Raw genomic sequence first — 11,597 nt, 5'->3', positions numbered from 1 at the left:
AGCCGCTCCGCGGCACGTGGGATCCTCCCGGACCGGGGCACGAACCCGCGTCCCCTGCATCGGCAGGCGGACTCTCAACCACTGCACCACCAGGGAAGCCCATGACCTCCTTTTTCTTCTAAGTGTAGTAATTTAGTCGGTTACATACCCATTTCTAGTTTCGACTTTCCACGGACACCACCAAGGATAGCTGTAACTTGTGACACTATCCAAAGTGTCACAAGTCGCAGGTGAGAAAGGACCTCTGCACGTGCCTGCCTACAACTCTGGTTTGTCCAAGGGTTTGGGGACAGGACGGTTCAGTGGGCAAGGCATGTTTCTGGAGCTAGACTGCTACGGCTCAAATCACACCCACCATCTGCTCACTGTGTGGTCTCGGGCAGGTTATACATCAACACCCGACCACCTGTGCTCTCCGATCATGAGTTATTGCTGGCACTTTCTCAACCTCATATGAAGTTGATGCAAACATAGCTTCAAGCCCTCACCAACTGGATCACCACCCAGATGGCACTCAGGAGACCTCGTGGAGCTGCTACTGGTCCCAAAGTCAGGCTACACCGCAGGGGAGCCCCGTGCGTGGAGGGGTGAGATGCAGGAGGGGGGACTCTTCAGTCACCTGCTTCCCCATCCAGGGCAGAATCTTTCAGCCTCTCCACCACATCCATCTCTGTGTCTTGCCCCGTGTCTGCACAAGCAGTTAAGTTAAATGTCACTTCATCTTGACAGGGCATCATAATCTACTCAACACTCCAGCCCTGATTAAGCTCAGTGGGGTCCAGAACCCAACTGGAACGGCGCAAGTTTGGTGGGTGAGTACGTTCCCTAAAATCTGCACATCACAAAGCCAGCAATCGAGTCAAGCAACCCGGCATCCATTTGTCAGCTAAAACCACAACTCGGAAGAAAGACAGAGAATGTTTTGCTCAATTTAGAGCCTACTTGAAATGAATGGAGAATAAATGTTCCAAATTCACACCTTTCGAGGGACAATTTCCATTAAGCCCGAGCTCAGCTTCATTTCTGATCCACTGTTGCAAAGAGTAACAGCTGCTCGGGGCACTATAACTGTTATTGAACCACTGAGGCCATAAACTTGGAAAAGAAAACTCTCTTTCTGATGGTCATCAGGAGAAAAGGGGCGTGCACAGCACATCTGACGAAATCTCATCCCACTGCGAGTGGCCGTCAAATCCGCCAAGCTGCACTAAAGGTCATTGCGTAGAGAGGCGAAGCCACCAGACGACTCCCCCTCTCTCTCCTTCAGTGGGGAAGGCAAGCCGGCGAGAGCAAAGGAGCAGCAAAGGAGTGACAGCTTAGTAGGGAGGGGACACCGTCCCGACATGTCTGGTGGGCTGGGAGGAGGGGACAGAGGCGACCTCCTTCAGCTTGCCAGCCTTTCAGCGTCTGGCTCCTATGTCCAGGGCTCGGGCACACAGGTGTCAACAACCTCGTACACTCCTTCCTGCAGGCTGACAACCCAGCAAGGGAAGTGAAGAGGGGATAAATACACACAAAAAAGGTTTTCCTTTACCAGCAATATCTGCTATAACACTCAAGCAAATCTGTATCCTAGAGGCATCTAACACAGCCTTAGGGAGTGACACGTAAGCTGCATCTTACCTGAGCCAAGGCGGGGAAGGAGGGTGGTCAACGCAGAGCCCTGCAGACAGAGGGTCTCCCAAGTGAACAGGAGCTGGAGAGCACAGGGCGCTGGTGGGAAGCGGTGAGTGGAGGACAGGAGCCTGGAGAGCATGGGCTGGGCCGTCAGGGCGCTGCCACATGTGAAAGGGTTTCAGCAGGAGAGGGGCCACGTCTGGTTCGCGTTGTTAGAGACCCCTCGCTGTGGAGTCCCAGCACCTGAGCAGACGGGAGGACCACCGCGACAGTCCAGCACCACCATCACCATCACCATCATCACCATCAACACCATCATCACCATCATTATCAGCATCATCACCATCATCATCATCATCATCACCATCAACACCATCATCACCATCATCACCATCAACACCATCATCATCATCACCACCACCATCATCACCATCATCATCACCACCATCATCATCACCATCACCATCATCATCACCAACACCATCATCATCACCATCAACACCAAGATCATCATCATCACCATCATCATCATCATCACCATCATCACCATCATCATCATCATCACCATCATCATCATCATCACCATCATCATCACTATCATCACCATCATTATCATCATCATCATCATCATCATCACAATGAATGTTTTAAATTCCTTTTAAAAAGGCTGCCAATGACTTCAGCCTGTAGATGTAATTATTATCATTATTATTCCCATTTAACATACGGGAAAATCAAAATTCAGAAAGTTTAGGAAATTTCCTCAAATCTTCCAGCACTTAAAAGAAGCTAGAATTCAAGCCCAGGACTGTCTGACTCCAAAGCCCTCAGTCCCAACCACAGGACGAGGTTTTGTGTAATGTCAGCTCTGTGGATGGCAGCCTCCCTTCCCCTACCTGAGGGCAGGCTCCCTGGGGGCACAACAGGACTGTACTGGTGACAAATCCCATGGGACTTAGCACAGAAATGAGCAAACAGATGACACTAGTTTCTGATTAGCATAAGGTGCTATTAGACACGTGGGGATTTTAAACCATGTGGAACAATGTTTGTTTCCTCATTACATTGACTTCACCACAAATTGATTGGTGGCACTCCTTTAGGAAGATAGATATACTTCATTAAATGCATCTATTAGCCACTACAATTACACACACTTTATTACTCAACCTGAAAATTGCAATAATTTGTTTTTTATTTAAGCACTTTTCTGATGGAGCTATTGCTCTTGAAAGGTTTGCAAATGCAAACCAGTTTGTAATCATTTAAATACATTCCCACTTTAAATACACAAATGTGGTGACTTTTCTTTTTTAGAAGAAACAAATCACTAAAAGCCAATCTTTCTAAGATGATGGTGTATGAGGGTTTGCTTTCTTCCTACAAAGGTCCACTTTTTAATAGCCCTGGAAAATACAATATTTCAGTTTACTGAAGCCCAGTGGTTAAACACAAAGCTGACCCTTTACTGTGCCAAAGGACAACAGGAAAATCAAACACAGAAGCACATGTATACAGGCAGAAGGAAAGCTAAAATGACTGCCTGGCTGAGTCCCATTTCTATGGAGTCTAACAAAATATTATCAAAGAGCCATGACAATTCTAGACGTAGAAGGGGACAAAACTGACTCAAAAGAAAATGAAAAGTCAAAGAGTCCAATAACTAGTGAATAAATGGGACAATGTTTTCAATTAATTACCTTCAAAAAACCTCTAGTCTCAAAAGTTTTACTGAAGTCTTTCACATTTCAGCTGTCAGGTGTCGACTGAAAAAACAAATGCACAACCTAAAAGTTGAGAATTATCAATATGTCTTGTTCACTGGACATACTGAGAATTCAAGCCTGGGAGGCAGCCTCTCAGGTTGCTCTCAGGGACTGTTCCAAAGAGGCGAGGGGGGGAGCCATGATCTAGAGGAGTTTTTGCAACAAAAACCAGGTAGCTGGAACATGAAAAGATTACTGTTAATTAAAGAAAAACCAGACATCTCAAGTTAATGAATTTAGTGCTTTTCTATGTATGGGAAGATGCAAGAGTCTGGGCTGATGGAAATCATTCCTTGGATGTGCCCCTCAGCCATCTAGGGCCAGTGTCCTGCTTTTCTCCATCCTGAATCCCCTCAAGGGTGTACCATCGAGGGAGGCTGCGGTGGCCACTGGCTTCATGGCTACAACATCCTCTGTTTACTGACATGGCTGGCAACATTCTTCATCCACACGAGATGCATTAGCTTCTCGGAGCTGAAAAATACTGACAGCTTTCCAATTGTTCAAGCAGCATATGCCTGACAAAAGCCTGATGAATCACTGCGCTGGCTGAGGGGGAAGAGGAGAAAGTAGTCAATGAAACGAAGGTCCAGAGGAGACGGGATAGGGTGAGGCTGCCCTGGAAGAGGTCCGTCCATCCTCCTCGCAGCTGGAGGGAGCGGGGAGGAAGGGGGCCCCGTCCCCCGCTGGAGATGAGGTGGCCTCAGGGGCGGGAGAACACAGAATCTGCAGGATGATGAGTGCCACTTTCCCCACCGTGTTAAACTCGGCTCTCAGAACCCAGAGCTGAGGACAAAGAGGCATCAAAGCCTTGGAAAGCTTCACATTCTACGAGTGGTGCAAACACCTGGGGGGCGGATGGCCCCTCATCACTCACTAGGAAGTGATCCCACGGCCCTGCGGCCTCCACTTCAGCCCCCCTCCCCTGCCCAGGCCCGCAGAAGCTGCAGCCCAGAGGTGGGGCGGAGGAGAGTCAAGACGTGTGCCCTCTACCTAAGGGGAGTGGCGGGGGACACCTTCCTGCCCCCCAGGCAAAGAGAGTTAAAGAGATCCTGGCTCACAATGGAAACAAGTGTTAGACTGGGTTTTTCTAAAGGCTGGTTAACCGCCTCCTGCTCTTCCTTAAACAGGGAAGATGGCAGAGAGGAGAGTGTGGAGGTCAGTGGAGTCCCTCTGCCTCTCTGGGTCGAGTGGACACTGGGCAACGGTGCTGGGCTCGAGCAATCGTGCTGTCCCCACCCAAGTGGGCAGCCCGCTGGGCGAGGGGCTCCAAGGCAAGGTGCGAGGGCGTGGGAAGAGGTTCTCCACGACCGGGAAGGGGGCCTGGAGAGGCCCTGCGGTGGCCCTCCCACGAAATTCACAAAGGCACCTGCCAGAGGACCTCGGAGGACAGCCACCACTCAGAGGGCACGTACCAGAGAAGCAGCCACAACCCGCAAAGTCGTCTGACAGCAGCAAGTGACGAAGGACACAGGCCCTCTTCCAGCCTCGCAAACCAGCGGGCATGGGACCTGGGACGGAAGGGGAGGCGTGAAAGCCTGGACCACACTTCCTCCCCCGCAGCTCCCTGGGGCCTCCTGGGGGCAGGGAGTAGGTGAGACTGGAGCTCGAGCTGGATTCACTTGGTCTTTTAATAAACCAAGTGACCAGAAACCTCCCAAGATGCCAGCAGGAGGTGGGTGGAAACAGGCTGCAACACACAGCTGAAGATGATTCTTAGAAAATATGAAAATGGTTTCATGTCCGTACTCCACAGAGTTGATAAGCCAAATATTAGTGTTCGGATCACTGGCGGATGGAACTGGGAAAGAACGGAGACAGACAAGTAATGTCCACCTGCGCTGGGAGCTGGGGAGCTGGGAGACCATGAAAGCACTGACCACAGAGCTGTAGTTTTTCTCCAGCGAAGCTCAAAGCCCAGGTTGGACACAGAGAAGCAAGTAACGCATAAAATGTCCTTGTAAACTAAAAACCACCATAGAAACAATTTATAATGACGTCCTTTTTTTTTTTTTTTTTTTTTTGATCCTCCCGGACCGGGGCACGAACCCGCGTCCCCTGCATCGGCAGGCGGACTCTCAACCACTGCACCACCAGGGAAGCCCATGACCTCCTTTTTCTTCTAAGTGTAGTAATTTAGTCGGTTACATACCCATTTCTAGTTTCGACTTTCCACGGACACCACCAAGGATAGCTGTAACTTGTGACACTATCCAAAGTGTCACAAGTCGCAGGTGAGAAAGGACCTCTGCACGTGCCTGCCTACAACTCTGGTTTGTCCAAGGGTTTGGGGACAGGACGGTTCAGTGGGCAAGGCATGTTTCTGGAGCTAGACTGCTACGGCTCAAATCACACCCACCATCTGCTCACTGTGTGGTCTCGGGCAGGTTATACATCAACACCCGACCACCTGTGCTCTCCGATCATGAGTTATTGCTGGCACTTTCTCAACCTCATATGAAGTTGATGCAAACATAGCTTCAAGCCCTCACCAACTGGATCACCACCCAGATGGCACTCAGGAGACCTCGTGGAGCTGCTACTGGTCCCAAAGTCAGGCTACACCGCAGGGGAGCCCCGTGCGTGGAGGGGTGAGATGCAGGAGGGGGGACTCTTCAGTCACCTGCTTCCCCATCCAGGGCAGAATCTTTCAGCCTCTCCACCACATCCATCTCTGTGTCTTGCCCCGTGTCTGCACAAGCAGTTAAGTTAAATGTCACTTCATCTTGACAGGGCATCATAATCTACTCAACACTCCAGCCCTGATTAAGCTCAGTGGGGTCCAGAACCCAACTGGAACGGCGCAAGTTTGGTGGGTGAGTACGTTCCCTAAAATCTGCACATCACAAAGCCAGCAATCGAGTCAAGCAACCCGGCATCCATTTGTCAGCTAAAACCACAACTCGGAAGAAAGACAGAGAATGTTTTGCTCAATTTAGAGCCTACTTGAAATGAATGGAGAATAAATGTTCCAAATTCACACCTTTCGAGGGACAATTTCCATTAAGCCCGAGCTCAGCTTCATTTCTGATCCACTGTTGCAAAGAGTAACAGCTGCTCGGGGCACTATAACTGTTATTGAACCACTGAGGCCATAAACTTGGAAAAGAAAACTCTCTTTCTGATGGTCATCAGGAGAAAAGGGGCGTGCACAGCACATCTGACGAAATCTCATCCCACTGCGAGTGGCCGTCAAATCCGCCAAGCTGCACTAAAGGTCATTGCGTAGAGAGGCGAAGCCACCAGACGACTCCCCCTCTCTCTCCTTCAGTGGGGAAGGCAAGCCTGCGAGAGCAAAGGAGCAGCAAAGGAGTGACAGCTTAGTAGGGAGGGGACACCGTCCCGACATGTCTGGTGGGCTGGGAGGAGGGGACAGAGGCGACCTCCTTCAGCTTGCCAGCCTTTCAGCGTCTGGCTCCTATGTCCAGGGCTCGGGCACACAGGTGTCAACAACCTCGTACACTCCTTCCTGCAGGCTGACAACCCAGCAAGGGAAGTGAAGAGGGGATAAATACACACAAAAAAGGTTTTCCTTTACCAGCAATATCTGCTATAACACTCAAGCAAATCTGTATCCTAGAGGCATCTAACACAGCCTTAGGGAGTGACACGTAAGCTGCATCTTACCTGAGCCAAGGCGGGGAAGGAGGGTGGTCAACGCAGAGCCCTGCAGACAGAGGGTCTCCCAAGTGAACAGGAGCTGGAGAGCACAGGGCGCTGGTGGGAAGCGGTGAGTGGAGGACAGGAGCCTGGAGAGCATGGGCTGGGCCGTCAGGGCGCTGCCACATGTGAAAGGGTTTCAGCAGGAGAGGGGCCACGTCTGGTTCGCGTTGTTAGAGACCCCTCGCTGTGGAGTCCCAGCACCTGAGCAGACGGGAGGACCACCGCGACAGTCCAGGCGGAAAATGATGCAGGGGTTGGGGTGGGGGAGGGGTGGAGGATAAAGACTCCCAGGACCTGGAAATGGACTGGATGCGGCAGGGGGGTCTTCCGGTCTCAGCAGTGCATCCTCGGGGGCCCTCACTGGCAAGGGATAGTCTAGAGGAGGAACGGGCTCCTCCTCTGGGCTGCTTGTTGCCAAGTGTGGGGTGATAGTCAACAGGGAGGGAACCAGGGGGTGAAGAGGACGAGCTGAGTTTGGGACGTGTTCAGTTTATGATTCTGGCAAGACATCCAAGCGGAGGTGTCGGTAGGCAGGTGGGTACAAGTCTGGAGCTTGGGGGAGGTCTGAATGGTGAGGCAAACGTTGCTGTCCTAGTATCTGGATGGCACAGGAAACCGTGACAATGTCTTCCTACGCACGGGAGACACAGAATCCGTGCAGTGAGAACAGGGAGTCTGACTGATCTCTGCTGGAGAAAAGATGAGAGAGCGGAGAAGACCAGGGCAAGAGGGCTGGAGCAGGGACCCAACTGGGAGAGACACCATGACTCCCCGCGTCGGCTCCTCTACAGTCTCCTCCCAGCCCAGGAGAGTCGCCTGCGGCCTGTTAGTCTCCTAACAAAGCACGGCCGTCTCCTGCTTCTAATGTAATCACCGCCCTGCGCGCGGAGAGCACACGTCCCAGGGGAGACAGCTGAGTCCAAGGCTGATGAAAAGTAAGATTAAGACTGAAATTTTCTACTGGATTGCGCAGCGCAGAGAACATCGGTTGCCTTAAGAAGGAAGTGTGTGGGGCTTCCCTGGTGGCGCAGTGGTTGGGAGTCCGCCTGCCGACGCAGGATTATCATCATCATCATCATCATCATCACAATGAATGTTTTAAATTCCTTTTAAAAAGGCTGCCAATGACTTCAGCCTGTAGATGTAATTATTATCATTATTATTCCCATTTAACATACGGGAAAATCAAAATTCAGAAAGTTTAGGAAATTTCCTCAAATCTTCCAGCACTTAAAAGAAGCTAGAATTCAAGCCCAGGACTGTCTGACTCCAAAGCCCTCAGTCCCAACCACAGGACGAGGTTTTGTGTAATGTCAGCTCTGTGGATGGCAGCCTCCCTTCCCCTACCTGAGGGCAGGCTCCCTGGGGGCACAACAGGACTGTACTGGTGACAAATCCCATGGGACTTAGCACAGAAATGAGCAAACAGATGACACTAGTTTCTGATTAGCATAAGGTGCTATTAGACACGTGGGGATTTTAAACCATGTGGAACAATGTTTGTTTCCTCATTACATTGACTTCACCACAAATTGATTGGTGGCACTCCTTTAGGAAGATAGATATACTTCATTAAATGCATCTATTAGCCACTACAATTACACACACTTTATTACTCAACCTGAAAATTGCAATAATTTGTTTTTTATTTAAGCACTTTTCTGATGGAGCTATTGCTCTTGAAAGGTTTGCAAATGCAAACCAGTTTGTAATCATTTAAATACATTCCCACTTTAAATACACAAATGTGGTGACTTTTCTTTTTTAGAAGAAACAAATCACTAAAAGCCAATCTTTCTAAGATGATGGTGTATGAGGGTTTGCTTTCTTCCTACAAAGGTCCACTTTTTAATAGCCCTGGAAAATACAATATTTCAGTTTACTGAAGCCCAGTGGTTAAACACAAAGCTGACCCTTTACTGTGCCAAAGGACAACAGGAAAATCAAACACAGAAGCACATGTATACAGGCAGAAGGAAAGCTAAAATGACTGCCTGGCTGAGTCCCATTTCTATGGAGTCTAACAAAATATTATCAAAGAGCCATGACAATTCTAGACGTAGAAGGGGACAAAACTGACTCAAAAGAAAATGAAAAGTCAAAGAGTCCAATAACTAGTGAATAAATGGGACAATGTTTTCAATTAATTACCTTCAAAAAACCTCTAGTCTCAAAAGTTTTACTGAAGTCTTTCACATTTCAGCTGTCAGGTGTCGACTGAAAAAACAAATGCACAACCTAAAAGTTGAGAATTATCAATATGTCTTGTTCACTGGACATACTGAGAATTCAAGCCTGGGAGGCAGCCTCTCAGGTTGCTCTCAGGGACTGTTCCAAAGAGGCGAGGGGGGGAGCCATGATCTAGAGGAGTTTTTGCAACAAAAACCAGGTAGCTGGAACATGAAAAGATTACTGTTAATTAAAGAAAAACCAGACATCTCAAGTTAATGAATTTAGTGCTTTTCTATGTATGGGAAGATGCAAGAGTCTGGGCTGATGGAAATCATTCCTTGGATGTGCCCCTCAGCCATCTAGGGCCAGTGTCCTGCTTTTCTCCATCCTGAATCCCCTCAAGGGTGTACCATCGAGGGAGGCTGCGGTGGCCACTGGCTTCATGGCTACAACATCCTCTGTTTACTGACATGGCTGGCAACATTCTTCATCCACACGAGATGCATTAGCTTCTCGGAGCTGAAAAATACTGACAGCTTTCCAATTGTTCAAGCAGCATATGCCTGACAAAAGCCTGATGAATCACTGCGCTGGCTGAGGGGGAAGAGGAGAAAGTAGTCAATGAAACGAAGGTCCAGAGGAGACGGGATAGGGTGAGGCTGCCCTGGAAGAGGTCCGTCCATCCTCCTCGCAGCTGGAGGGAGCGGGGAGGAAGGGGGCCCCGTCCCCCGCTGGAGATGAGGTGGCCTCAGGGGCGGGAGAACACAGAATCTGCAGGATGATGAGTGCCACTTTCCCCACCGTGTTAAACTCGGCTCTCAGAACCCAGAGCTGAGGACAAAGAGGCATCAAAGCCTTGGAAAGCTTCACATTCTACGAGTGGTGCAAACACCTGGGGGGCGGATGGCCCCTCATCACTCACTAGGAAGTGATCCCACGGCCCTGCGGCCTCCACTTCAGCCCCCCTCCCCTGCCCAGGCCCGCAGAAGCTGCAGCCCAGAGGTGGGGCGGAGGAGAGTCAAGACGTGTGCCCTCTACCTAAGGGGAGTGGCGGGGGACACCTTCCTGCCCCCCAGGCAAAGAGAGTTAAAGAGATCCTGGCTCACAATGGAAACAAGTGTTAGACTGGGTTTTTCTAAAGGCTGGTTAACCGCCTCCTGCTCTTCCTTAAACAGGGAAGATGGCAGAGAGGAGAGTGTGGAGGTCAGTGGAGTCCCTCTGCCTCTCTGGGTCGAGTGGACACTGGGCAACGGTGCTGGGCTCGAGCAATCGTGCTGTCCCCACCCAAGTGGGCAGCCCGCTGGGCGAGGGGCTCCAAGGCAAGGTGCGAGGGCGTGGGAAGAGGTTCTCCACGACCGGGAAGGGGGCCTGGAGAGGCCCTGCGGTGGCCCTCCCACGAAATTCACAAAGGCACCTGCCAGAGGACCTCGGAGGACAGCCACCACTCAGAGGGCACGTACCAGAGAAGCAGCCACAACCCGCAAAGTCGTCTGACAGCAGCAGGTGACGGAGGACACAGGCCCTCTTCCAGCCTCGCAAACCAGCGGACATGGGACCTGGGACGGGAGGGGAGGCGTGAAAGCCTGGACCACACTTCCTCCCCTGCAGCTCCCTGGGGCCTCCTGGGGGCAGGGAGTAGGTGAGACTGGAGCTCGAGCTGGATTCACTTGGTCTTTTAATAAACCAAGTGACCAGAAACCTCCCAAGATGCCAGCAGGAGGTGGGTGGAAACAGGCTGCAACACACAGCTGAAGATGATTCTTAGAAAATATGAAAATGGTTTCATGTCCGTACCCCACAGAGTTGATAAGTCAAATATTAGTGTTCGGATCATTGGCGGATGGAACTGGGAAAGAACGGAGACAGACAAGTAATGTCCACCTGCGCTGGGAGCTGGGGAGCTGGGAGACCATGAAAGCACTGACCACAGAGCTGTAGTTTTTCTCCAGCGAAGCTCAAAGCCCAGGTTGGACACAGAGAAGCAAGTAACGCATAAAATGTCCTTGTAAACTAAAAACCACCATAGAAACAATTTATAATGACGTCCTTTTTTTTTTTTTTTTTTTTTTGCGGTACGCGGGCCTCTCACCGTGTGGCCTCTCCCATTGCGGAGCACAGGCTTCGGACGCGCAGGCTCAGCGGCCACGGCTCAAAGCACTGACCACAGAGCTGTAGTTTTTCTCCAGCGAAGCTCAAAGCCCAGGTTGGACACAGAGAAGCAAGTAACGCATAAAATGTCCTTGTAAACTAAAAAAAACCACCATAGAAACAATTTATAATGACGTCCTTTTTTTTTTTTTTTTTTTTTTTTTTTTTTGCGGTACGCGGGCCTCTCACCGCCGTGGCCTCTCCCGTTGCGGAGCACAGGCTCTGGACGCG

Source organism: Physeter macrocephalus, chromosome 20 (assembly GCF_002837175.3).
Source record: "Physeter macrocephalus isolate SW-GA chromosome 20, ASM283717v5, whole genome shotgun sequence".
In the NCBI taxonomy this organism is placed as follows: domain Eukaryota; kingdom Metazoa; phylum Chordata; class Mammalia; order Artiodactyla; family Physeteridae; genus Physeter; species Physeter macrocephalus.
This window is presented reverse-complemented; position numbering follows the sequence as displayed.